The sequence below is a fragment of the Pinus tabuliformis genome, chromosome 3_1 (assembly GCF_031772625.1).
Source record: "Pinus tabuliformis cultivar Carrire ecotype Pingquan chromosome 3_1, CPIR1, whole genome shotgun sequence".
NCBI lineage: Eukaryota > Viridiplantae > Streptophyta > Pinopsida > Pinales > Pinaceae > Pinus > Pinus tabuliformis.
In genome coordinates, this window is record NC_142301.1 from 444078067 (window position 1) to 444104428 (window position 26362).

The 26362-nt window shown below is 37.0% G+C and overlaps 1 pseudogene; it reads left to right on the top strand.

Moving 5' to 3' along the window:
* The window catches only part of LOC149187657 (purple acid phosphatase 2-like), a 289652-nt pseudogene that overhangs the window by 96430 nt on the left and 166860 nt on the right, over positions 1-26362 (top strand).

The window sequence follows — 26362 nt, forward strand, 5'->3', positions numbered from 1 at the left end:
CATATGTTATCCTCCTCAAGCTTGATAAAAATAAAGGGGTACTAGTCAGCAATGACTAGGGAAAATTGGGAAAAAATATTGAAGAAACATTATTGGTAGCGAGTCACTCTTGAACATGACACTTTCACTCCATCACCATGATTGAGTCGGGTTGGGTTATTCTGTTCACCGGTCATACAGCCATTGGTCCACCGTACCATCCATATTTAGGGTTAATGCTACCAATCCATTTTAGTGTCGCCGATATGTTCAAGAGAAGTCGATCAGAGAATTCACCAATTCCGCTTGTGTCTCACCCGCTGCAATACCTTCACACTTCATTCCTTCATGACCGCCACCCTGAACACTGTATCATCAGATCATTTTCACCTCCACAAAATCATTTGCTCTGTTCCATGTCGTAGATATGGGATTCATTGAGGCCCTCCTACGATGGGTCACTTCTTGTCGACGACAACTCATTATCTAGGAAGTCGACCTAGGAACAACCCTTTAGTACTTTGAAGCTTGCATGCCTCAATGGCAAGTTTCTCACTTCCGACAACAGGTTTACATCAATGGCCTTTGACCGAAATATTTTGTGTGGTGTTCGACGCCAAGTCTCATTTTCACACCACGCGAATTGTACTATGGTACTTTGAGGGTCATCATCATTATCGGTGATTCCTCTCGTGCTTGTTAACAGCTTACATCATTGGCTGGTAATCAGGCGATGTCTTTCCATGTTTGACTCCATAACATTTCTCACATGGATTGACTTGTACTTCGGATGAAGATTGGACGAGTTTTAAGACCCCGGATCTAGTTTCATCCATCCGGGCTATGATATATTCAGGAAAATAAAGACATCAAATGTACATCATTGCTGCACAGATAATCATCCGAATCAAAAGGATGATGGCTCTATCAGAATCATCAGTCTGCCACATAGACGATTGTCTGTCCAATGTACATGAAAATGAATTTATAAAGCTGAGCATGGGAATGCCCGCCTCAGCGAGATCATGAAAACTTTATGAAGATAATGTATTGTATTGTACCTTATTACAGGTCGCCTTCCAGTTCGAAAAACCTCGGATCCTCATGATAAAGCATTTCACCCGACATCAAAAGATTCTCGACCTCATACTTTAGGGGGCAACTGTTATAGAAATATTTGGGCACTGCAACCCCAATCACATATGTCCATAAACTGAGGGCTTCTAAGACCCTAAAAGTGTTTTTTCATGCCCTAAAGGAACAAGGTCAGCTGATTACATCATCTCCCAAAAGTTCTCCACAGAAAACTGCTCAAAATTGGTCGAAACTGGACCATACAGATTGCCTAGTGCTAAGGGTGCGATGCATCTCACCTGCTCAGTGTAAAAAGTGCGATGCATACTGGAAATCCCTTCTGTAGGGTGCGATGGGCGAGAGTAGACAAATGGCAGAGACAGTTTTCAAGGTGGATGATCATGGAATCTTACAGAAACTTCTCCTATGACACTTGCCTCTCTGAATTCGCCCAGGGATGAGTAAGAGATCATCAATCTCCAAGTGGAATCAAGAACTATCAGAGAGAAGACACTAATCAAAATCCCAGAAGCTGACTCATCCCCTTTCAATCATCTATATATGGATCCCTCATCCCAGAGATCCAGAGGCTGGAATCTTGTGGCTGGAATCTTGTATCTTGTAAGGAAGTGTCGTTGGTTTCCTAGTGGAATTTCATAGAGTTGGGTGATCTAAGCTTTTCATGAGGTGAAGAAGGGCTTTCAAGCTGGGAGGATGACGCTGAGTCAAATCAATTGGTTGTAATCCTCTCTTCTACTCTCTTATCAATAAAGCTATTCAAGTTTTCCTCCACATTCTTGTATGTTTGTTGATATATGCATTTGTGTGGTCAATATATATCTGGTCCTATATTGTTTAGGATTGTAGATCTCTACACTTTGGAGGTATTATGCTGCTTTGACTTTATAGGTACTCATTGAAGCGGAGTGATCAAGGAAGGAGCGGCAAAGACCTGTCAGAGAGGAGAAGGAACAAGCAAGGAACCGAGCGAGAGATAGAGGTTGGTATTCTTTGCTCCACTCCTGTTTACTTCTCATAAAGGAAAATAAGAATAACTTTAATCTGTTTGTTTCTAAGATAGCTACCCATCTTAGTGGGACTAGCAGTTCTATATAGACACTAGATTTCCCGATAACAAAGGGGGCAACCTCCTTTACATTACCTAAATGAACAATTCTTCGATGATTCAAATGACAAAACCTCCTTTCTATATATAGGAGTCTAAGGAGTCACAATATAACCCAGATGACCTAACAATAATAATATCAAGCCACAAAAATAACAATAAAGGGATTCTATGGGGCACAGTAATAACAATATGGGGACAATAGGGCACAACAATATTAATAAGGGATACAACTACAATAGTAATGGGATAATCACTAGTATTATAGGGACCCAACATGCCCCTCTCTTTCAAAAAAGTGTTGTCCTCAACGCTTGAGTAGTTTTGGATGCTTCTGTATAAAATTCTCATCCTCCCATGTGGAATCTTCAGCAGATAAGTTTTTCCACTTGATAAGATACTCCAAAATTGATTGATTTCATAGCTGTCGAGTTCTTGTTTCTGTGACTGCTTCTGGTTCCAATATAATTTTTCCTTCCTCGTCAAGTTCTGGAAATATTGTTTGAACTAGGAGCTTGTTGTCTATAACCTTCTTTAAACATGAAACATGGAAAACTGTTTGCAATCGAGAAGCTGCCGCAAGCTCCAATTTGTATGCCATAGTACCAATCTTTTGCAACACCTTGTACGGACCATAATACTTTGGTGATAATTTATGATCCTTCTTAGCTTGCTTGAGGGAGATTTGCTTATATGGTTGTAGCCATAGGAATACCCAATCACCTACATCAAAACTTCTTTCGCTACGTTGCTGATATGCCTGTTGTTTCATTCTATTCTGTGCCAACATGAGGTTATCCTTTAAGAGATGGAGGACTTGTTGTTAATGTTCGATGTGATGTTCCACTGCTTGAACCTTAGAATTTTCTCTTAAATATGATGTGGTGGATGGTGGCTGATATGCATAAAGTGCCATAAATGGGGTCATTTTTGTTGTTGTATGGAAGGAAGTGTTACACCACCATTTAGCCAGAGGCAACCATTTGACCCATTGTGTCTGTTTATCATATACAAAGCAATGAAGATATCCTTCCAAGACTTGATGTAGATTAGTATATCATCAAAAAATACTCACACAAATTTTCTAAGGAATGGTTTGAAAATGGAATTCATCAAACCTTGAAATGTTGAAGGTTCATTGGTAAGGCCAAAAGGCATGACCAAAAATTCATAATGACCCTCATGAGTTCTAAATGTTGTTTTTGGAATGTCTTGAGTCTTCATTTTGATTTGATGATATCCTGAACAAGTAAATTGATCCATGCAATTCATCCAATAATTCATCAATGACAAGAATGGGAAACTTATCTTTAATAGTGAGCTTGTTGAGCTCCCTATAATCCGGACACATGCACCATGATCCATCCTTCTTGTGCACCAATACTACTGGAGCAGAGAAAGAACTTTGACTCGGTTGAATTATACCAGCCTCTAGCATTTCTGCAACCATACATTCAATTTCACTCTTTTGGGCATAGGGATATCTGTACAGCCTGATGTTTGGAGCACTTCTTGGAATCAGATGAATAGCATGATCATGATCACGAATAGGTGGGAGACCTTTCGGAGTCTCAAATACCTTGGAATGATTGTCCAAGAATTTTCGGAGATCTGGAGAAATAGATGATTCCAATGTGGAAACATCTAGCGAACATAATTGTGCAATTACACCTATTTGTTCCTTTTTTAGAAGCTTTGACATATCGTTAGAGCTGATTATCTTTCCCGGTTTCCCTACAATACCCCTTAATTTAACTTCCTTTCCTTCCACAAAAAATTTCATGAAAATTTCTTGAAAATTAAAAGCTATTGTACCCTAGGATTGTAGCCATTGGACTCCTAGTACAACATTAGCACCTCCCATTGGAATGGAAAGCATTGGGCTAGTCAATACATATTCTCCCATGGATAGCTTGATATTATGGCACTTTCTAGAGAAATTTATTGTTCCTCCATTTGCAACCATCACTTGACACTCTGGTGCTGGATATAAGAAACAATTCAATTCTTTCGCTACCTTACAATGAATAAAATTGTGGGTACTTCCTAAATCAATCAACACTATTACCTTTTTCTTATTTATTTGTCCTTCTATCTTGATGGTTTGAGGAGCGGTAATTCTCGCCTATGCATTACAAGATATGGTCAGATTCATTTCTTCTTTATCTAGGCTTTGTTCTTGGAGTATATCCTCTTCTTTTGACCTTTCTTGCTCCTTTTCTTCTTCCTCTTCATAATCTATGTAGAATAATTTCTTCTCATCACACTTACGACCTTTAGTGTATTTGCTATCACAACTGTAACAAAGCCCTTTTGCTCTTTTTTCTTCCAATTTTTGTGGTGTCAACCTTATAGGTTGTGGAAGACTAGGGGCAACAACACTTCCATCTTTATATTTGTGAGTGGTATGCTTCCTGGTTGCCATAATTTTGCTTTCCATTTTTCTTGCTAACCTGAATGCCTTCTCTAATGAATCAGGTTCCCAAAGGTGAACATCATGTTGGATATTATCCTTTAAAGTCCCTATGAACACATCAATCCTATGCTCCTCTGGAATATTTTTTACCCTTATGTTCAATTTTTGGCACTCTTCAATGTGCTCCATTATTGAACCCTTTTGTTTGAGACTTATCAATTGGCTAAAAAAAGTGTTGCTTTTTGTATCCTCATAATGTGCTGTCAATTCTTCTGTAAAAATTGCCCAAGTGATAATTTGTTTACGAGAGCAAAGCCATTGATACCATACAAACTGATTTGGTTCCAAATATAAAGTTGCAATACGTACCTTTTGTGTGTTTTGCACATTATTGAGATCGAAAAATTGCTCCATCTGTAATATCCATGTTGCGAAATCCTTGCCATCAAACTTCCTCATATCTATTTTTGAAATATGGTGGGTCTTCAATCCCACATTAGAGTTTATGAAATCATGATTAACATTTCTTTTGTTCGCATCATGAGTTTCCTTTACTACCTTTTCACCATTAGTAAGTATTTCTTGTAGAAAATTTGTCAAATCTGTCTTCAAATCTGCGATGTCTCTCTTCAAATCATCCATCTTAGCTTCCACGCCCTTTATCTTATCTTCTATTAGCTTTTGTGAGAGTGAAATTTGTTGTACTTGGTCTTGTAATTTTGATATATCATGTAGCATTTCTTCCTCTTCTTCATGAGTCATGCTAGATATTTCAAGCTGGTTAATAGGTGTTTGCATTTTCTTTCCTCGGGGCATCAGTTACTGATAATAATGCTCTACTGTGCCCTTTGAATTCCTTCAAAATAAATTTTCAAACCAAACTTAGGCAAAAATTTAAAAAAATCTACACACCTTTTCTCACTTTGTAGGAGCTTGATATTGCCTCTAATGTATCTCTGTACTTTCGGATCATCTAGTTCTAAAATTGTGACCTGCAGTAGCCCTTTGTGTCCTCTTTCCAATGCCACCAGTGTGATCCAAATTTGATTATCCAAGGAAGAGTTATGTGAAATCTCCCACAGCGACCTGATTATAGACTAGTTCAGTAGAGTGAACTTGTACGACATGCCACGTGTCACTATTTCGACCTTTGGCTCTGAAAAATATATACAAGAAACTACAGTCCATCCTCTTTTTGTACCTTCTTACGAAATTTCAATCCGATTCTCAGAGAGAAAGTTATGACTATTTATCCCAGGTCCCCTGTTTGGAATGTAATTCAAGAGTCTGCAAAAAGACCAACGTCCTCAAATCATATCTCCACAAATATAGCGTGAAAAGCTCTGAAATTTGGATCCGAGATTCATCGTGATTTCTTCTCAAATGGTTTTTTTTTTAGCTTCTGAAACATCGCAGAAAAAAATTTATAGCGAAAATTCCACGATGACTTGTTTGGAGCAGTGAAACCCTAGAATCCAAAGCTCTGATACCAAATGTTATGAAACCAGCTCAAGAAAAAGATAGAAAAAATAGATCAATGCCTTAGAATTCAGCCTCTTCGAGGGGGCAACCTCCTTTACATTACATAAATGAACAATTCTTCGATGATTCAAATGACAAAACCTCCTTTCTATATATAGGAGTCTAAGGAGTCACAATATAACCCAGTCGACCTAACAATAATAATATCAAGCCACAAAAATAACAATAGAGGGATTCTATGGGGCACAGTAATAACAATATGGGGACAATAGGGGCACAACAATATTAATAAGGGATACAACTACAATAGTAATGGGTAATCACTAGTATTATAGGGACCCAACAATACCAAAGGTACATAGAAACAAACTTGGTGCAAGAAGTAGTAAGTGTATCTTCCTGGGGTATTCAAACACCTTCAAAGCATACCGTCTCTATGATGAAGTCAATAAAAAGTTTGTTGTATCTAGAGATGTAATCTTTCTTGAATCTTCCAAAACTGACAATGTTGTTGAGCGGCAACTTGATCGCTTGGATAGATTCGCAAATGCAAAATCATTTCAACAATTTGATATCATATTCCACATCTTGAAGGGGGAATTCCTATACTAGATCAACATGTGTAATCTTCTTCTGAAGAACTCTCTCCCTGGCATGAAACTCCAACAATGGATGATGCTTTAAGTGATGTGATTGATAGAATTGGGAGACTCAATCTTGATTCAGTCGCAACTCAATCAACGGAGCAGCCTGGACCATCTGAGAAAGGTCCCCCAAAGTGGCTGATAAAGACACTTGAAAGTGTTCATCCTGATGAGGTTGGAAAGACGGGAACTAGAAATTCAAACCGGAAAAATGGAGGTGATGTAGATGACTCTGATTCACCTATTGATATGGATGTTTCTTATGATTCTGAATTGAATTTGTCTACATATTTTGAACCAACTTCTTTCAAAGAAGCTGCTTCTCATGATGAATGGAAAGAAGCGATGCAAAAAGAGTATGATGCCCTAATAAATAATGGCACTTGGAAGTTGGTTTATCCTCCATTAGGAACAAAACCAATTGGCTACAAGTGGGTCTACAAGAACAAGTATAAAGCAGATGGCTCACTTGACAAGCACAAAGTCAGGCTTGTGGCAAAAGGTTTTGCATAGAAGGAAGGGGTCGATTATGAGGAGACTTTTGCCCCTACAGCAAAATGGGCTACCATCTAGACACTCTTTTCCGTAGCAGCTCAGAACAGTTGGAAAGTTCATCAAATGGATGTAAAAACTGCTTTCTTGAATGGAGATCTAAAAGAGAATGTTTTTATGTCCCAGCCGGAAGGATTTGCTATGAAAGGACATGAACATAAAGTATGCAAACTTGTGAAATCTTTGTATGGCTTCAAACAAGCACTGCGAGCCTGATATGAAAAACTAACTAAGCATCTTCTGAAACTCAATTTCAAACATTATGATCTTGATGATGCAACTTTATTTGTCAAGAAAGTTGGAAAAACAGTTGTATATCTTGTGGTGTATGTAGATGATATTTTGATGACAGGGAACAATGAAAGCTACATTGCATCCATAAAAAAGGAATTGAGGAAAGGTTTTGAAATGACTGATTTGGGCTATGTCCATTACTATCTTGGTATTGAAGTAACTCAACATCCGAAGTCCATATTTATTTCTCAAAAGAAGTACATTGGAGATCTGTTGAATAGGTTTGGCATGAAAGAATGCAATCCTCTTACTAATCCAATGGAACAAAACTTAAAGCTCACATCCATTGAAGGAAAAGAATTTGAGGATGCAACAAAGTATAGACAGCTTGTAGGAAGTCTCAACTACCTAACTACTACCAGACCAGACATTTCATTCGTTGTTGGAATCCTCTCCAGGTTTATGCAAAAGCCTTGTGAGGGACATTAGTCTGCTGCAAAAAGAGTTCTAAGGTACTTAAAGGGAACTCAAGACTTTGGAATCAAATATACACAGGTGGACGACTTCAGCTTGATTGGATACTCTGATTCAGACTTCGATGGAGACAAAGAAACTGGGGTATCTACTTCAAGTTATGCTATGAGTCTTGGATCAGGAGCTATCTCCTAGAGATCATGCAAACAATCAGTTCCAGCAGATTCCACAACAGAAGCAGAATATGTGGCAGCAGCTGAGGCAACAAAAGAAATTGTGTGGCTCAGGAAAATTCTTGAAGATTTGCAGGTAAAATAAGTACAATCAAATCCACTCATGATTGACAATACCTCGGCAATAAAATTGGCCAAGAATCCAAATTTCCATGATCGAACAAAGCACATCAATACTAAATATCATCTGATTCGACATCATGTTGAGGCCAAAACAATCCATCTCTGCCATTGTTCCACTAATGAGCAAATTGCAGACATCTTCACCAAAGTGCCTGGAAGAGAAAAGCTTGAAAGATTCAGAACAATTCTTGGACTTGTCAACATCCCTTCAGATTAAGGGGGGGAATGTTGACACCTAATCATCAGGATTGGGTGAATAAGTGAAATTAATGTAAATAAATAATAGAGAATAGGAATAGTCATAGGAGATGAAATGAATAGTCTCTCCCTCATGTTTATAATAAATACCAACCTAAATGAATATTAACGAATTGTTTTTGAGGAGTTACTGCCTAGTCTGACAGTCTATAAAGTTATTACTAAAGTGATTATCTTTGGCTCTAGTCGATTCTACCCAAATCTCTAAGAAACAATTTGACTTTATAGAAGGCAGATAGATCCATGAGGTGATAGGGGTTGCGCAGGAAGGCTTACATAGTCTTAAGGTGATGAATCTCAAAGGAGAAATTTTCAAGCTCAATCTATTTAAGGCTTATGACAGGGTAAGATGGATCTACCTTAGGCTTCTCCTAACTCATGTTGGCTTTGGTTAGGATTTCGCCACATGGTTCATGAGTTGTATACAAACAGTATGATTCAGTGTCTTGATCAATGGTGTTGCTTCTCATTTATTTCATGCTCATATGGTTCTTCATTAAGGATTTTCCCCATCTCCTTTAATTTTACTTAAGGTCATGAAGGGCCTCAATCGTCTCTTGGACTAGAAAGCAAAATCAAAAGGGGAGTTTCAAGGGTGTTTGGTAACTCACGCTCTGGCAATCTATCATCTACTATTTGTGGATGATATTTTGATATTTTGTAACGGAGATCCCTGAGAAGTGAAAATTCTAGAAAATGTCCTCTCTTTATTCAAGGAAGCTACAGGCATGTTAATAATTTTTCAAAAATCCTCCCTGCTCATCTTGAATTTGGATGAGACCGAAATCCAAAGAATTATAGATATTCTTCTGATGGAAGTTTCACAACTTGATGATGGGCTTAAATATTTTGGTTTTCTTCTGAAACCTAATACTTATATGTCGTCGAACTGGAGATGGTTGATCTCTAAATTTGATAAGAGAATCAATTCTTGGTGTCACGGGTGGCTCTCTCAGGTGAGTTGACTAGTATTAATTAAATTTGTTCTTGAATCAATCCTAATTTATTGGTCATCCGTCGCTTGGATTCCTAAAGGAGTTTTAGAGTGTATAAGGAGTGTTTGCTATAAATGTTTGTGGTATGCTTCCAACTTTGAGACCACTCTTCCCTGGGTGGAGTGGGACAAAATTTCAAAGCCAAAGACATTCAACAGTTGTAGACTAAAGAACATTTGCCACTTCTCCCATGCTCTAGCAACAAAATTTGGTTGGCATCTGCTCATGAATTAGAGTTTATGGACCATGGTGGTTATTGAAAATTTTATATCACCCCTTTCAGTGGAGGATTGGGTTCGTCAGTTGGATAAACCTCGTCATAATCTCTATATAATTTGGAGAGACTTACTGAACACTTTTCAAACTATTCACAATGATCTTGTTTGGCAGGTTGGCTTGGGTCATCAGGTTCATCTAATACTTGACCCATGGTCATTCTCTCATCATGATCACATCCTCCCAAACCTGGTAATTAATTTTATGAGAATTGGAAGCTCTCACAAGTTGCAGACCTAGCCTCTTCTTCCATTTGGATTCAAGGGTGAAAATCAATAGCCGATATGGGTATTCCTACTCAATGCACTGATCTATGAAAATTTTATATCAATGCCTTAAAGGTTGGTCATGTATGTAGCATGGAAGGGGGTGATGAACTCGTTTGGGTCGATGCGAAATGTGGGATATATACCCTAAAATCTAGATATAATTTTATTTCCTCTGATTGGTTTCCCATTGTCGCACAATGGTGGTGGAAGCTTGTGTGGAAATTAAAATCCCCCTAAGGGCTAAGTTTCTTATGTGGTGTATCATGAACAAAAGAGTCCCAACACGGGAGGTTCTTCAAAGGCACTTATCTTTTGATTTGTGGTGTGTTCTCTATCAGGAAGACAAATAATCTTTTTATAGCCTATTTCTAAGTTTCCCTTTTACTCGAAAAATATGGGACCACTATAAATCTATAAAATCATAAATTAGCCCATGGCAGGGTCCTTTTATCGAATCTTCCTAGCTTCACTGGCTATCTCTTACATCCTCTCGCATATTTAGAGCTCTCATATGTTGGGGCATTTGGATTGCCTAAAACCATGCCATCTTTCAAGATCATGTTTCCTCCTCAAGGTCTATAGTAACCTAAGAAATAGTCATTCATAGCCACTTTCCTCAAGAAAAATATTCTCAGCGGGTTCATGAGATTTCTAATGTGCTTCCAGATAGGTCAATACCGTGGGAATTTTTTTATGGTTCCTCAGTGGAATTGGGTGATAGAAGTGGGGGTGGTTTTAATATTTTCCTCTCAAATTATACATACTTTCATGTCTTTGTGGGATTGGGTGTTGGTTTGAACAATTATGCAGAACTTATTTCTTGTCGGTATCTCCTTACATTTGCTTTATAACAAGGTGTTTCTCATCTTCAAGTATATGGTGATTCAAAACTGGTGGTCAATTGGTTAAATGGTTCACAATCTTGTAGAAACTATCAGTGAACTCCTATTCTAGAAGATGTGTTGAGGTTGAAAAATAAGTACTCATTTTTCTCTTGTCATCACGTCTATAGGGAACTAAACCGGCATGCAAATAGCCTCTCCAAAGAGGCTCAACTTTCTCTAGAATAGGATTGATAGTGAATTTCAAAATTTCATGAGGGCTTTGCGTCCACGTCTACATACAATCACTTCTTTAATCTAGCTTTCAGGCAGCTTTTATAATGTGATCACAAGAGATCGTGATCCCATTCCTTACCTGTTTTTTCCTCTTTTTTTTGTTATGATACTACATGGTTATATATGGATTATAATGAATTTTTATAGTTTTTTAAAACTCACTCATGGTATTAAATTTTAGATTATTTTTTTATAAGGGATTAATGTTGTTCTATGATCTCAAATTGTATTTATTTTTGTTGTATATGCTCAATGATCGATTTTGATGCATACACATTTGTATTTACAAAATGTAATTTGTTTTTGTATAAATAAAAATTATGGTTTTTTTATTATTTTTAAATATATTATGATAAATTTTAATTTTAAAGTTAAATTAATATTAATAAATTATATTATTTTCATTTTTATTATTTTGTAATTATTTAAATTATTCATTATAATATTACATAATTATTCTTAATATTATTTTATAGGTTGAGCTCACCGTGGCAATCCGTATCACTATTCAGTGTTGAGGAGAGCTACCAATAATGCCCCTCAATTAATTAGATTAGAAGAGTGATAATAGATATGAAAATTTGGAGTTTATATTGCATAAATATAGGCTTATCTGCCATTCTAAAAGCATTATAGGAACTCATTAGAGTGTACATTTAGTAAATTTTTTATGAGGGGAATGCATTACATCCTGAGTTATTATATTTCGTCTACATGCAAAGTTGTGTTGGAGAGATGTTTATGCATTGATTTTTCAAATTTATGTAGAATATTTTAAATAGATATTTATTTTTCTAGTTTTTTAAATAGGATTCTAAAGTGTTATTATTTATTTTAATAATTCGAAAATGAAAGTGTTTAGGAGTATTTTATTTTTTAAATATAAATTTATTTAAATTTTAAAATCACAATTTAAATGGAATGATGAGTTTCTTATTTTACATAGAATATTTTTTTACACACAGTATCATATCGAATTTTTTAAAATCTTGATTGAAGTGTTAATTGAGTCACTCTATAGGTTAACAAAAAGATTGTTATCTTCTTTATCTACATTTAAATACCACTAGTAATGTTCACTTTTTGTGAGTAAATTTTGGGTAAGGATCTTAATGATACATAAAGAACATTTCATCTATTTCTACAAGTCAGAGTGTGATGCATTACTATATGTTTAAAAAGTTTAACAATAATTTCTTTAATAAAAAGTTCAACAATAATCAAAACAAATTTAGATGAACAATCAAGATATCTTTTCATAAAGAGAAATATCAATTTTCATTGTTTATGTTTTAATGTTTCATAATTTAGTCTGACTTACCTACTATGAATAACAAAGATTTTGTATGCAGGGGATCTTGGCCAAACATATGATTCGCTTAAGACTTTACAACATTATTTGAAAACAAATGGACAAACAATTCTATATGTAGGAGATCTTTCCTATGCAGATGATCACCCATTTCATGATAATAGGAGGTGGGACACATGGGGACGATTGATTGAAAAAAGTGTTGCTTATGAACCTTGGATATGGACAGCAGGAAATCACGAGATTGATTTTGATCCCGAAATTGTATGTATGCATTTTTAATCCTATCCTTTTTTTATTACATGTTAATAGCATGATGTTATTTATTTTAAAGTTAAATTTTAATTATTTCTTATGTGTTGACACTCTCACTTAGTCAAATATTTTAGAACTTAAAATTAAACATTCTTCTACAAAACTCAAACTCATTTATGGATAGTGCCTTCGTTAAGAAATATTCGATCATTTTCTATATTTTACAATATTAGACATATATTGTTTGTTCCAACATTTTTATGAAGGAAATTATATTAATTTCTATGTGCTTTTTCTTTCCATGAAATTTTATATTTTTTTATCACTGTCATATATCTTTGACTATCCCATTTCAAAATTATAACTTGTATTATATTATAACATCATACAATAATATTTTTAGTTATAGTAGTTCTATTGGGGTTTGATATGTCATTACATATTCAATATTTACACTTTAAAGATATAGTATTGACTATTTTCTAATGACCTATGAAATTACATATCCTTTCAAAAAATAGTATCTGAAAATTGATCTTAGATTATCCATATGATCTTCTCAATTTGCATCAACATACCCAATAATTTTTAGTGTATCTTTTGAATTCACATGGAATGTGATACTATATTTAGTTATTCCTTTATGATTTTTGAAAACCATTTTCATTGTTTCTAATTCCTTGGCCCAATATTTCTAGAAAATTGGCTCATTATTTTGATGTGAGATCAACTTGAATTCGTGCCCTAAGACTCACATAATCTGATAAATTTGTACCTATTTCCATTGGAGTGCCCATTGGATTATAGCTATGTACCTCTTTTTTCCCCAAGGAAAAATCATAATTTTCATTGATTGGTTGAAAATTACATGTTGTAGATTTTTATGAAACCAGCTCAAGAAAAGATAGAAAAGATAGATCAACGCCTTAGAACTCAGCCTCTTCGAGGGGGCAACCTCCTTTACATTACATAAATGAACAATTCTTGGATGATTCAAATGACAAAACCTCCTTTCCATATATATGAGTCTAAGGAGTCACAATATAATCCAGCCGACCTAACAATAATAATATAAAGCCACAAAATAACAATAGAGGGATTCTATGGGGCACAGAAATAACAACATGGGGGTAATAGGGGCACAACAATATAAATAAGGGGTATAAATACAATAGTAATGGGGTAATCACTAGTATTATAGGGACCCAACATGCCCCTCTCCTTCAAAAAAGTGTTGTCCTCAACGTTTGAGTAGTTCTGGATACTTCTGCATAAAATTCTCATCCTCCCATGTGGAATCTTCAGCGGATAAGTTCTTCCACTTGATAAGATACTATGAAATTGATCGATTTCGTAGCTGTCGAGTTCTTGTTTATGTGACTGCTTCCGGTTCCAATATAATTTTTCCTTCCTCGTCAAGTTCTAGCAATATTGTTTGAACTGGGAGCTTGTCACCTATAACCTTCTTTAAACATGAAACATGGAAAACTGGGTGCAATCGAGAAGCTGCAGGAAGCTCCAATTTGTATGCCATAGTACCAATCTTTTGCAACACCTTGTACGGACCATAATACTTTGGTGATAATTTATTATCCTTCTTAGCTTGCTTTAGGGACATTTGCTTATATGGTTGTAGCCATAGGAATACCCAATCACCTACATCAAAACTTCTTTCACTGCGATGTTGATCTGCCTGTTGTTTCATTCTATTTTGTGCCAACACGAGGTTATCCTTTAAGAGTTGGAGGACTTGTTGTTGATGTTCGATGTGATGTTCCACTGCCTGAACCTTAGAATTTTCTCTTAAATATGATGTGATGGATGGTGGTTGATACCCATAAAGTGCCATAAATGGGGTCATTTTTGTTGCTGTATGGAAGGAAGTGTTATACCACCATTCAGCTAGAGGCAACCATTTGACCCATTGTGTCTATTTATCAGATACAAAGCAACGAAGATATCCTTCCAAACATTTGTTTACTATCTCAGTTTTCCCATCAGATTGAGGATGATAAGATGAGCTATGAGCTAACTGAGTACCAAGACAAGAAAATAATTCTGTCCAAAAATTTCCAGTGAAAATGGGATCTCTGTCACTTACAATAATCTTTGGGTTTCCATGTAGCTTTTGAATTGTTTCCATAAATGCAGTAGAAACTGTACTGGCTTTAAATGGATGTGATAATGCACAAAAGTGTGCATACTTGGTAAGTCTGTCAACTACCACCATGATGACACTCTTTCCCTCAGACTTGGGTAAACCTGTGATAAAATCCATTGAAACCTCCTCCCAACGTTGGCTTGGAATGGATAAAGGTTGTAATAGACCTGGTGTCTTAATTGTTTCAACTTTATTTTGTTGGCAAACCAAACATTCCGCCACAAACTTTTGAATATCTGATTTAAGGCCATCCCAAAAAAATTCCTTCTTAACCCTGTGGTAAGTTTTTAAAAATCCTGAGTGCCCTCCTAAGGGAGAAGTGTGCAATTCCATAAGAATCTTTTTTTTAGCTGGGAATTCTTACAGAGGTATAAGCGATCTTTGTACCATAACGAATCATTTTGCCAGCTAAATGTATCAGACGTACTGGAATCTTGTTGTAGCTTTCGAATAAGTGCCCACACTTCTTCATCATTCTTCCATTCCTCCCTTGCTTCGTTTATCCAATCTGGTTGGATAATAGAAATGGCGCACAACAATGCTTCCACATCCTCATCCTTTCTTGAGAGTGCATCTGCCACCACATTTTGCTTCCCTTTTTTGTAGATGATTTCAAAGTCATAACCCAACATCTTTGTGACCCACTTTTGTTGCTCTTCAGAGGATAATCTTTGTTCTAAAAAGTATTTAAGGCTATCATGATCCGTTTTTACCTTGAAGTGTCTTCCCATTAGGTAGGGTCGCCATTTCTTAAGTGCATGGAGTATTGCCAACATTTCCTTCTCATAAATAGCTTTGCTTAAAAACTTTCCCTTGATTGGACGACTTTCAAAAGCAATGGGTCTTTCATCTTGCATTAGAACAACACCAATTCCATTTCCTGAAGCATCACATTCCACAATAAAGGTTTTTGTGAAGTCCGGTGTAGCTAAGACCGGTGCTTGGCACATTGCCTCTTTAAGATGTTCAAAGGCCTTTGTTGCTTCCGGAGTCCATGAAAATGCATCTTTCTTCAATAATGTTGTTAGAGGTGCTGCTATTCTCCCATAATTCTTAACAAACTTGCGATAATACCCTGTCAACCCAAGAAATCCTCGCAGATGCTTTATGGATGTGGGGATTTTCCATTCCTTAATGGCTTTAATTTTGCTAGGGTCTACCTTAACTCCTTCATGAGATACAATATGACCCAAATATTCCACCTCCTGGACTCCAAAGAAACATTTGGATCTTTTTGCATATAATTGTTTCTCCTCCAATAGTTGTAGCACCTTGTCAACATGTTCAACATGATCCTTCCAAGACTTGCTGTAGATTAGTATATCATCAAAAAATACTAACACAAATTTTCTAAGGAATGGTTTGAAAATTGAATTCATCAAACCTTGAAATGTTGAAGGTGCATTGGTAAGGCCAAAAGGCATGACCAAAAATTCATAATGACCCTCATGAGTTCTAAATGCCGTTTTCGGAATGTCTTCAATCTTCATTCTGATTTGATGATATCCTGAACGAAGATCCAACTTGGTGAAGTAAATTGATCCATGCAATTCATCCAGTAATTCATCAATGACAGGAATGGGGAACTTATCTTTAATAGTGAGCTTGTTGAGCTCCCTATAATCCGGACACATGCGCCATGATCCATCCTTCTTGTGCACCAATACTACTGGAGCAGAGAAAGAACTTTGACTTGGTTGAATTATACCAGCCTCTAGCATTTCTGCAACCATACGTTCAATTTCACTTTTTTGGACATAGGGATATCTGTACGGCCTGATGTTTGGAGGAACACTTCCTGGAATCAGATGAATAGCATGATCATGATCACGCATAGGTGGGAGACCTTTGGGAGTCTCAAATACCTTGGAATGATTGTCCAGGACTTTTTGGAGATCTGGAGAAATAGATGATTCCAATGTGGAAACATCTAGCGAACATAATTGTGCAATTACACCTCTTTGCTCCTTTTTTAGAAGCTTTGTCATACCATTAGAGCTGATTATCTTTCCTGGTTTCCCTGCAATACCCCTTAATTCAACTTCCTTTCCTTCCGTAGAAAATTTGATGAAAAGTTCTTGAAAATTAAAAGCTATTGTACCCAAGGATTGTAGCCATTGGACTCCTAGTACAACATCAGCACCTCCCATTGGAATGGAAAGCATTGGGCTAGTCAATACATATTCTCCCATGGATAGCTTGATATTATGGCACTTTCCAGAGCAATTTATTGTTCCTCCATTTGCAATCATCACTTGACACTCTGGTGCTGGATATAGGAAGCAATTCAATTCTTTTGCTACCCTACAATGAATAAAATTGTGGGTGCTTCCTGAATCAATCAACACTATTACCTTTTTCTTCTTGATTTGTCCTTCTATCTTGATGGTTTGAGGAGTGGTAATTCCCACCAATGCATTACAAGATATGGTCGGATTTATTTTTTCTTCATCTAGGCTTTGTTCCTGGAGTATATCTTCTTCTTTTGACCTTTCTTGCTCCTTTTCTTCTTCCTCTTCACAATCTATGTAGAATAATTTCTTCTCAGCACACTTATGACCTTTAGTGTATTTGCTATCACAACTGTAACAAAGCCCTTTTGCTCTTTTTTCTTCCAATTGTTGTGGTGTCAACCTTATAGGTTGTGGAAGACTAGGGGCAACAACACTTCCGTCTTTATAGTTGTGAGTGGTATGCTTCCTGGTTGCCATAATTTTGCTTTCCATTTTTCTTGCTAACCTGAATGCCTTCTCTAATGAATCAGGTTCCCAAAGGCAAACATCATGTTGGATATTATCCTTTAAAGACCCTATGAACACATCAATCCTATGCTCCTCTGGAATATCTTTTACCCTTATGTTCAATTTTTGGAACTCCTCAATGTGCTCCATTACTGAACCCTTTTGTTTGAGACTTATCAATTGGCTAAAAAAAGTGTTGCTTTTTGTATCCTCATAATGTGCTATCAATTCTTCCGTAAAAATTGCCCAAGTGATAAATTTTTTACGAGAGCAAAGCCATTGATACCATACAAACTGATTTGGTTCCAAATATACAGTTTCCATACGTACCTTTTGTGTGTTTTGCACATTATTGAGATCGAAGAACTGCTCCATCTGTAATATCCATGTGGCGGGATCCTTGCCATCAAACTTCCTCATATCGATTTTTGGAATATGGTGGGTCTTCGATCCAACATTAGAGTCTATGGAATCATGATTAACATTTCTTTTGTTCACATCATGAGTTTCCTTTACAACCTTTTCACCATTAGTAAGTATTTCTTGTAGAAAATTTGTCAAATCTGTCTTCAAATCTGCCATGTCTGTCTTCAAATCTGCCATGTCTCTCTTTAAATCTGTCTTCGAATCATCCATCTTAGCTTCCATGCCCTTTATCTTAGATTCCATGCCATTTATCTTAGATTACACACCATTTATCTTAGATTCTGTTAGCTTTTGTGAGCGTGACATTTGTTGCACTTGTTCTTGTAATTTTGATATATCATGTAGCATTTCTTCCTCTTCTTCATGAGTCATGCTAGAGCTTTTAAGTTCCTTACTAGGTGTTTGCATTTTCTTTCCTCGGGTCATCAGTTACCAATAATAATGCTTTACTATGCCCTTTGAATTCCATTAAACCAAGCTTACGCAAAAATTTAAAAAAAACCTACACACCTTTTTTCACTTTATAGAAGCCTGATATTGAATCTGATGTATCTCTGTAATTTCGGATCATCCAGTTCTGAAATTGTGATTTGTAGTAGCCTTCTGTGTCCTCTTTCCAATGCCACAAGTCTGACCCAAATTGGATTCTCCAAGGAAGAGTTATGTGAAATCTCCCACAGTGACTTGCTTCTAGACTAGTTCAGTAGAGCGAACTTGTACGACGTGCCACGAGTCACTGTTTCAACCTTTGGATCTGAAACATGCACACAAGAAACTACAGTCCGTCCTCTTTCTGTAACTTCTTACGAAATTTCAATCCGATCCCCAGAGAGAAAGTTATGACGATTTTCCCCAGGTCACCTGTTTTGAATGTAATTCAGGAGTCTGCAAAAAGACCAAATTCCTCATATCATATCTCCGCAAATATCACGCGAAAAGCTCTAAAATTCGGATCCAAGGTTCAGTGTGATTTATTCTCAAATGGGTTTTTTTTGTGACTTCTGAAATGTCACAGAAAAAAAGTTATAGCGAAAATTCCACGATGACCTGTTTGGAGCACCGAAACCCTAGAATCCAAAGCTCTGATACCAAATGTTATGAAACCAGCTCAAGAAAAGATAGAAAAGATAGATCAATGCCTTAGAATTCAGCCTCTTCGAGGGGGCAACCTCCTTTACATTACATAAATGAACAATTCTTGGATGATTCAAATGACAAAACCTCCTTTCTATATATAGGAGTCTAAGGAGTCACAATATAATCCAGCCGACCTAACAATAATAATATAAAGCCACAAAAATAACAATAGAGGGATTCTATGGGGCACATAAATAACAACATGGGGGTAATAGGGGCACAACAATATAAATAAGGGGTATAACTACAATAGTAATGGGGTAATCACTAGTATTATAGGGACCCAACATAGATGCTAGAAGTATATGTTGAATGAGTGGTCAAGCCACTGGCTATGATGTTCTATCCAAAAATATATCTATCCCAAGATTGGGAGACTATTAAATAATTACATATGATATGTTCTTGTAAAATATATGAACATGAAATGTACAGAGACAAAAAGGTTAAATACAGCAAAAAATCACAAATAAGACATTATAGTTAGGGCCTGTTGACCCCATTCTATTGTTGATACGCATATGGCCGATGGTAGTTGCTGTAAAATTCCTGATCAAACTGCTCCTGTATCAACTAGATCCCCCATTGTTGGTGCGAGGCTTCTTTGGATAGTTGATAAGAAATTTGATTGTGTTCCCTGTATATATGATGACAAGAGATATAATCAAAATGTGTTTTCAACATCACAGTTTCATCCAAAATATGTCGTAGTGTGTGAATGTGACATGAATATTGATGATTAAACCCATTTATGATTAGTTTAGAGTCACCAAATATCTATAAACAGTGACATCCTTTCTCAAGTGTAAAAGATAATAAATGACGGAGACAAATAAGTTCAGCAAAATTGTTTGTCACATCCCCCCGACCCATATGTATCTTATATTAGTGATTACTAGTGATGTGAAAAAGGATTCCCCCGCCACAGCCATGGTGTTTATTTGAGCCATCAAAATATTCTCATGGAGTATTCTTGTCAATAATCTCAAGAGTGATGATGTGTGTTGTGGGGGCTCAGTCTTCCTCTGGGATGCAATGATATATAGAGATAAGGTGAGTAGTAACATGCAGCCAACGAGGAATGGTGCTAGAGAAAGTGACTTTATTCCTCTAAAGCCAAATACTCCAGAAAATCGGTATGGGAAGATTCTGGATCGTATGTGTTTGTGCAGTGGACCACCACAATTTTCAACCTCCAAGATATCCTCCCCTTGCCATCTAGATTGAAGATGAAGAAGTGTAAGTACTTCTTTCTAGATAGTATTAGTTATAGGGCAAGTAAGAAATAGGTAATCAACAACTTCTGAGTCTTGTTTTCAAAGTGAACATCAGGATGGACCATGATAGGTTCGCTTTTGGAGATTATCCCCAGTAGGAACCTTATTCCGGAGAATGCACCACATGAATAATTTTTCTCTGGGTGGCGCCTTCAATTTCTAGAGAACATTCCACCACCAAACAGGGATAGGGGGCTTGTGATCTGAAAAAATATGAAGGTATCCATACTTTGGGGAGTATTTTCCATTAATTGAGTGAGCCCATATAAGTTCATCATCCCCCTCAATGATCTGGACATGCGATTCCATAATAAAATTTGTACAAGATTTCCAGATGGTATGTCAAATGGGAGGGATGCCCAATATTTCAAAAGATTTCTAGTCTTGTCTAAAGATAGAAGAGTTTCCCTGATCAGCAATATGGGCAATAGCTATGTAACTTTTTAAACCTAGATAAATTTATTTCCTTTGTCAATCCCTTAAAAATTAAATACCGATACAATGAAAATTTTCACCAATTAATTAGTCATAAAATTTAAATGTCAACTTAGACTTAAACAAGTTTAATGTTTTTAGATTATTACTTTTAGAAACTATAGTATCAACATATAGACATAATTATAATTGACTCACTAATACACTTAATGTAATATTTGAACCAATATAAGAATGTATTAATCCTTTACTTTGTAAAACCTCATTTACCCATTTATATTTCACTTTAGAGGATTGATTTAACCAATATCAAGCCTTCTACAATCTGCACACCATGTAATCCTAATGAGGCTCAATAAACCTCATTATAGAAAAACTATAAACAAGAGCTAAAAACACCAAGACAAAAGAGAAAATATAACAAAAATGAAAACCCATAACAAAATTGTATGTCTTATTCACTTGGCAATGGCCTTTTTGTAGATTTACAAAGACATTATGTTTTAATGGATCCAATCCCTGACCTAGGCATGCACACAACTTAAATATTGGAAGGAACAATAAAATAGGTAATTAACTAACAAATTGGGTCATAAGATCTAGAAAGGGTACCCTCACAAGGGGTGTGACGTTGGTGATGCGTGCTCTTTGTGGAGCATGCCCTCATGCACCACATTAGTTCCTCATGGTTTAACTTAAAAGCATCCTAGCTGTCCTTCCTATTTAGGAATTGAAGATATACAAAAGTTGCTATAAAATAGATTATCGCTAAACTTATGGGAACTACAATAAATAGTATGTTGATTCACATAACACCATGCATAGGCCTGTTAATATGGAATCATTAGGTATAGAGTTGCTAGAATCTATGTTATTTACTCTAACGTGGGTTCCTATGTTACAGTTGTAATATAGGTGTAAAGTGATTATGTTGTCATCATAATGTTACCCTTAAAAACATCTTATGGTTTCCTTTTTTTATAGTATTTTAAGCCAAGAGTATGAATACTATGCTAGAACATGTATCCACCTAAAGTATTTTTCATTGTCCACAATGAGAAATGGTGACAATACATAGGGTGAACCCCTCCTCTTGGATGTGTGATATAAGTGTTACATATGATAATCATCCCACTAAAGAGAATGTTGAGCATCCTTTTGAAATGAATTGTTATTATCCAAATGATGTGCTAGTTAATATGAATATCATGTTGTGCTTTGGCATTGATAAAGTGTGTACAAGAATGTATGTATGGCATGGAATGTAAGCCTTCATGGATAAGAGTGCATTGGAAAAGCTTTCTATATTAAAGGTTGGGTATAAAATGTGCTAAAGTGGCATAACTTGAGGCTTTCTCCTCAAGTGTCTATGTGTGAACTATTGTAATGATTGATGAATGTGGTCAGTTATATACTTTCATCGAATTTATCCACATCTATTAGATAGCAGGTATTCATCTAGGATGTTATGGTCAAAATCTTTCATTTACTAGAACTATTTTACATTTGTTCAGAAATGCTAAGTAGAGGTATAAATTGTTGGATTAAGTTGCTCCATATAGCCTTGTGTTTTTCCAATAATATGATTAAGAAAAAAAATCCCTATTATAATTTGACATCTCAAGTCTCAGTTCTTGTTATAGGATTAGAGTGAATTGCTTGTGAAGGTAGGTCATTGTAACCAAAATTGTTTAGTGCAGTAATATAACTAGAATTATATGCATTTGGGAAGATGTTATGTGTACATTACAGTGGACCTCATTATGTCTTATTATGTAAATTATGAAGGTAATTTCTTCTACAAAAGTTTGTGTGTTACGATAATCACCTCATGTGGTAATGATTTATGAAATATGTGATTATTCCCATAATGCCATTGTGTTGTGGCAACAAGCTTTTCTACAATGATCACAATTCTTGGTAATATAGTTGGAGGGATGTTTTGATCCAAAGACATAAAAATTAGAAGAACACACATGTATATCAATGTGAGAATGAAGCTAAATCCAGTACAGATAATAGTAGGAGAAACTCCTCCAAATATCCAGTTACATTCATACATTGAAATCATATGTCCTTCATAATAAGTACATTTTTTTTTGTAAATCAGCTTGTTATATTAGAAAATTACATAGATTACAAAAAGTCTGCTCGTGCAGACACCGAGCTGCCAAACTGCATTGCAAGACACCACAATATTACCATAAGAGACCACCATACAACCCCGAGCACACCACGCAGGGTGGCAGAGCAAAAAGGGGTTTGACTCAGACCATTTAACTAAACAAACACCTAACTGAAGCAGCAGACAGAGATCACTATCGACATATCAACTAAACCAGGTAGAGAGCACCAATGACCACCCAAATTACAAAAAACCAGCCAAAGGCAGAAGCCAAGCCATTTACTTCTTGAGCACAATATGTTTCTTGGAAGCTTCTGGAGCTGATTCAGTCATCGAATTGCCTACCTACGCAGGCATGGGATGATTGCTCTGAAAGTTGCCCGCGTGATCGTCCCTTCTGTTCTCAGCCAGCATAACATCCTGCTCAATAGTTTGCCTTAGGAGCTTAATTAGAACCGTGAGCTTCTTCATGATGGTTTCAACCTCTTGTTCTAGGGCACTTATCTTGAAATCCAAGCTCTCTAGGATAGCCATGTGTTCCTTAGACATCGCCTCAATATTATGCTGGATTTGACGTAGTTTGTCCACATAGCTTCCCTGCATATTTAGGGCTTTGGCTAACAGGGTTTTCATCCTCCAACTTTCAGCTTGCGTTCTTACAAATTGGGTGGCGCGTGTGGTTACAGATCCTGGATCCTGGATCCAGTCCACCTCCTTCTCCAGTTCTTGCTCTTTCAGTTTCCTTTCCTCTTCAGTGACCTTAACCTCCAGGTCTTCAATCTTCCGCTTGTCCTTCCGCGAAGTGTGGGTCTCATATGCCTCCCTGGCTTTCTTTAGGTCCCTATTGGCGGAGGCATTCTGGCTTCCTTCCCCTGCCATGATCTCACTAACACACACAAGATAGCTCTGAGTTCTGCCGGTGAAAGAGATGGGTTCAAGCTTACAACACAATAAAACAATGCTTTTGCCCCTGCCTGTTGCTGTAACTATATAGATGTTGAAGAAGGAGTTACCAGCACAAGACCGTTCCTTCCCCTTTAGCTTGCATGTCTTGTCATCATTACTTCTGTGCAGTGACAGTTTGTTTTGGTTACGTCTCGAATTCTTTCCCTTGCTGTCACCTCTTTTCTCCTCCTCCGGATCATGCCAAGTGTCCCATTGCTTGACGAGGCATCGGTGGCGCAAATCCTTAGTAATCATATCTGGGATGAGACTCCCTTCCTCCTGCTTGAGCATTGAATGCTCCTGATCTGCTTGTCCTTCCTTAATAGTGCCTACGGTACGCACAAATCTCTTCATGGAATGTCAAGGTTTTAGATTACCGACCCAACAGCCTCATATTTCGTTGGCCAAATCCTACCTTGAGAGCAAGGTACACTTCTCTTTTAATTCGGGGCATGCGACGTCCTACCAACAGTTGTCCCACATGCTATTTGGGTGCTCAATTCCATAATTCGCCAGATGGTCCACAACCATATTGGCTTTATGTCGCACATCCTGAAAAATCAAGCCTTTCAGCTCCCCCAGATGTTCTGCTATGTTTTCAGTCACCTTGGCAAGTCTCCAATGTTTTGTTACCTTGCTTGCTTGTTTCTGAGAATTCTGAGACCTTGCTCCATGGCAGCGAACTCCATCTCGTTGTTTGTTCCTTCTCCTAAGGCTCTGCTATAGATATGTTGAATCTCACCTGCACTGTTCCTAATGATACCCCCGATACCTGCCAGACCTGGATTGCCTCTTGACGCTCCATCGAAATTTAGCTTGAGAAAGCCTATAGGAGGTCATTTCCAGAAAGTTGACGTGGTGTTCAGCTCCTGTTGACAGTTCATTGTGACCATGCTTCTTCCATCATCTAGTTTGAAAGCTTTTAAAATACGTAAGTCTCTAACCGAAACTTGGTTATCTTTTTCTGCTTTGCATCTGACCAGAATTAATTGTCTCACATTTTGGGTTATTTTTTCTAGCGAATGATTTATGTCTCTATGTTTGCTTAGAAAAATTCTTCTATTCTGTTCCTTCCAAATTGTCCAGGTAATAAATCCTGGCAGTGTTCTCCATATACTGTTGATTCTCGAATTGCTAGAATAAATGCTTCGCCAATTCATAATGGAATCCTGGATAGAGTCTCTAGTTCTATCTGTCTGTTGCATTATGTTTTCCACCCAGTTCCATAGGTGACAAGCCCAAGTGCATGTGTTGAAGAGATGATTCATCGATTCTTCTTCCTTGTTGCACATGGGGCACCTAGATGGGCCGTGAAACCCTTTCTTATGGAGATTCTCCCAGGTGAGTGTTTTCCTACACATCAGGAGCCAGAGGAAAGTTTTAATCTTAGGCCAAAACAAAGAATCCCAGACCTTGCTACTCCATTGAACCTCCTCAATTTTCTCTAAGTTTTCGAGATTATCTCTGGCTTCTTTGAGCGTGAAGTTGCCACTTCCTTTCTTGCCCCATCTTAGTTGGTCTTTGTCCTTAGATTTCCTTATTTTCCTTTTGTTTAGAAGGTTAAGCAGGTCCTTGACATTGTTGTTCGCCTCAGTTGTGTTTTCTGTTTCGTTAATCATCCATTCTCTCCATTCCTGGTCCCTGCTACTGTGGTTCCAGTACTGATTTACTGTGGTTTTCCCCATCCCCTAACATTGTCTTTGTAGGTCTGAAAACTCGAGTCCTCCCAGCTTCGGGAATTGTTGCCAGGCATCCTCCCAGAATAAAGTTGTCTCCCCATTGTGAATTTCCCAGAAGCTATGTTCCTGAACAATTCCTCGATTTCTTCTGGCAAGGTTCCAAATTGGAGAACCATCTAGACTTTCCTGCATTCTGATTAAGTCTTGATTGTTGTACCCTGGAGCATACTTTTCCTTCCAGTGTTTTGCCCACGGAAGATTGGGTTCCTTCAGCCATCTCCACCAAAGATTGGCACCACAAGCTCTGCTAATCGTAGACGGGTCCAACAAATTTAAACCTCCCAAGTTCTTAGAATTTCAAAACTTATTCCAAGCCACTAGTGCCCATTTTTTCTTCTCTGCATTGCCAGTCCATACGAAGGATCTTTGAATTACTCTCATCTACTGTAATACTCGTTTTAGAGCAGGGATAATGGAGAGCAGGTATTGAGGAATGGCTTGCAAAACTGCTTTTGTTAGGACAAGCCTCCCTGCAAAATTGAGAGCTCTGTGGGTCCAGTGTTGACATCTCATCTCCATATTAACAAGAATCTTCTCCCAATGTTTTTTTGCCAGG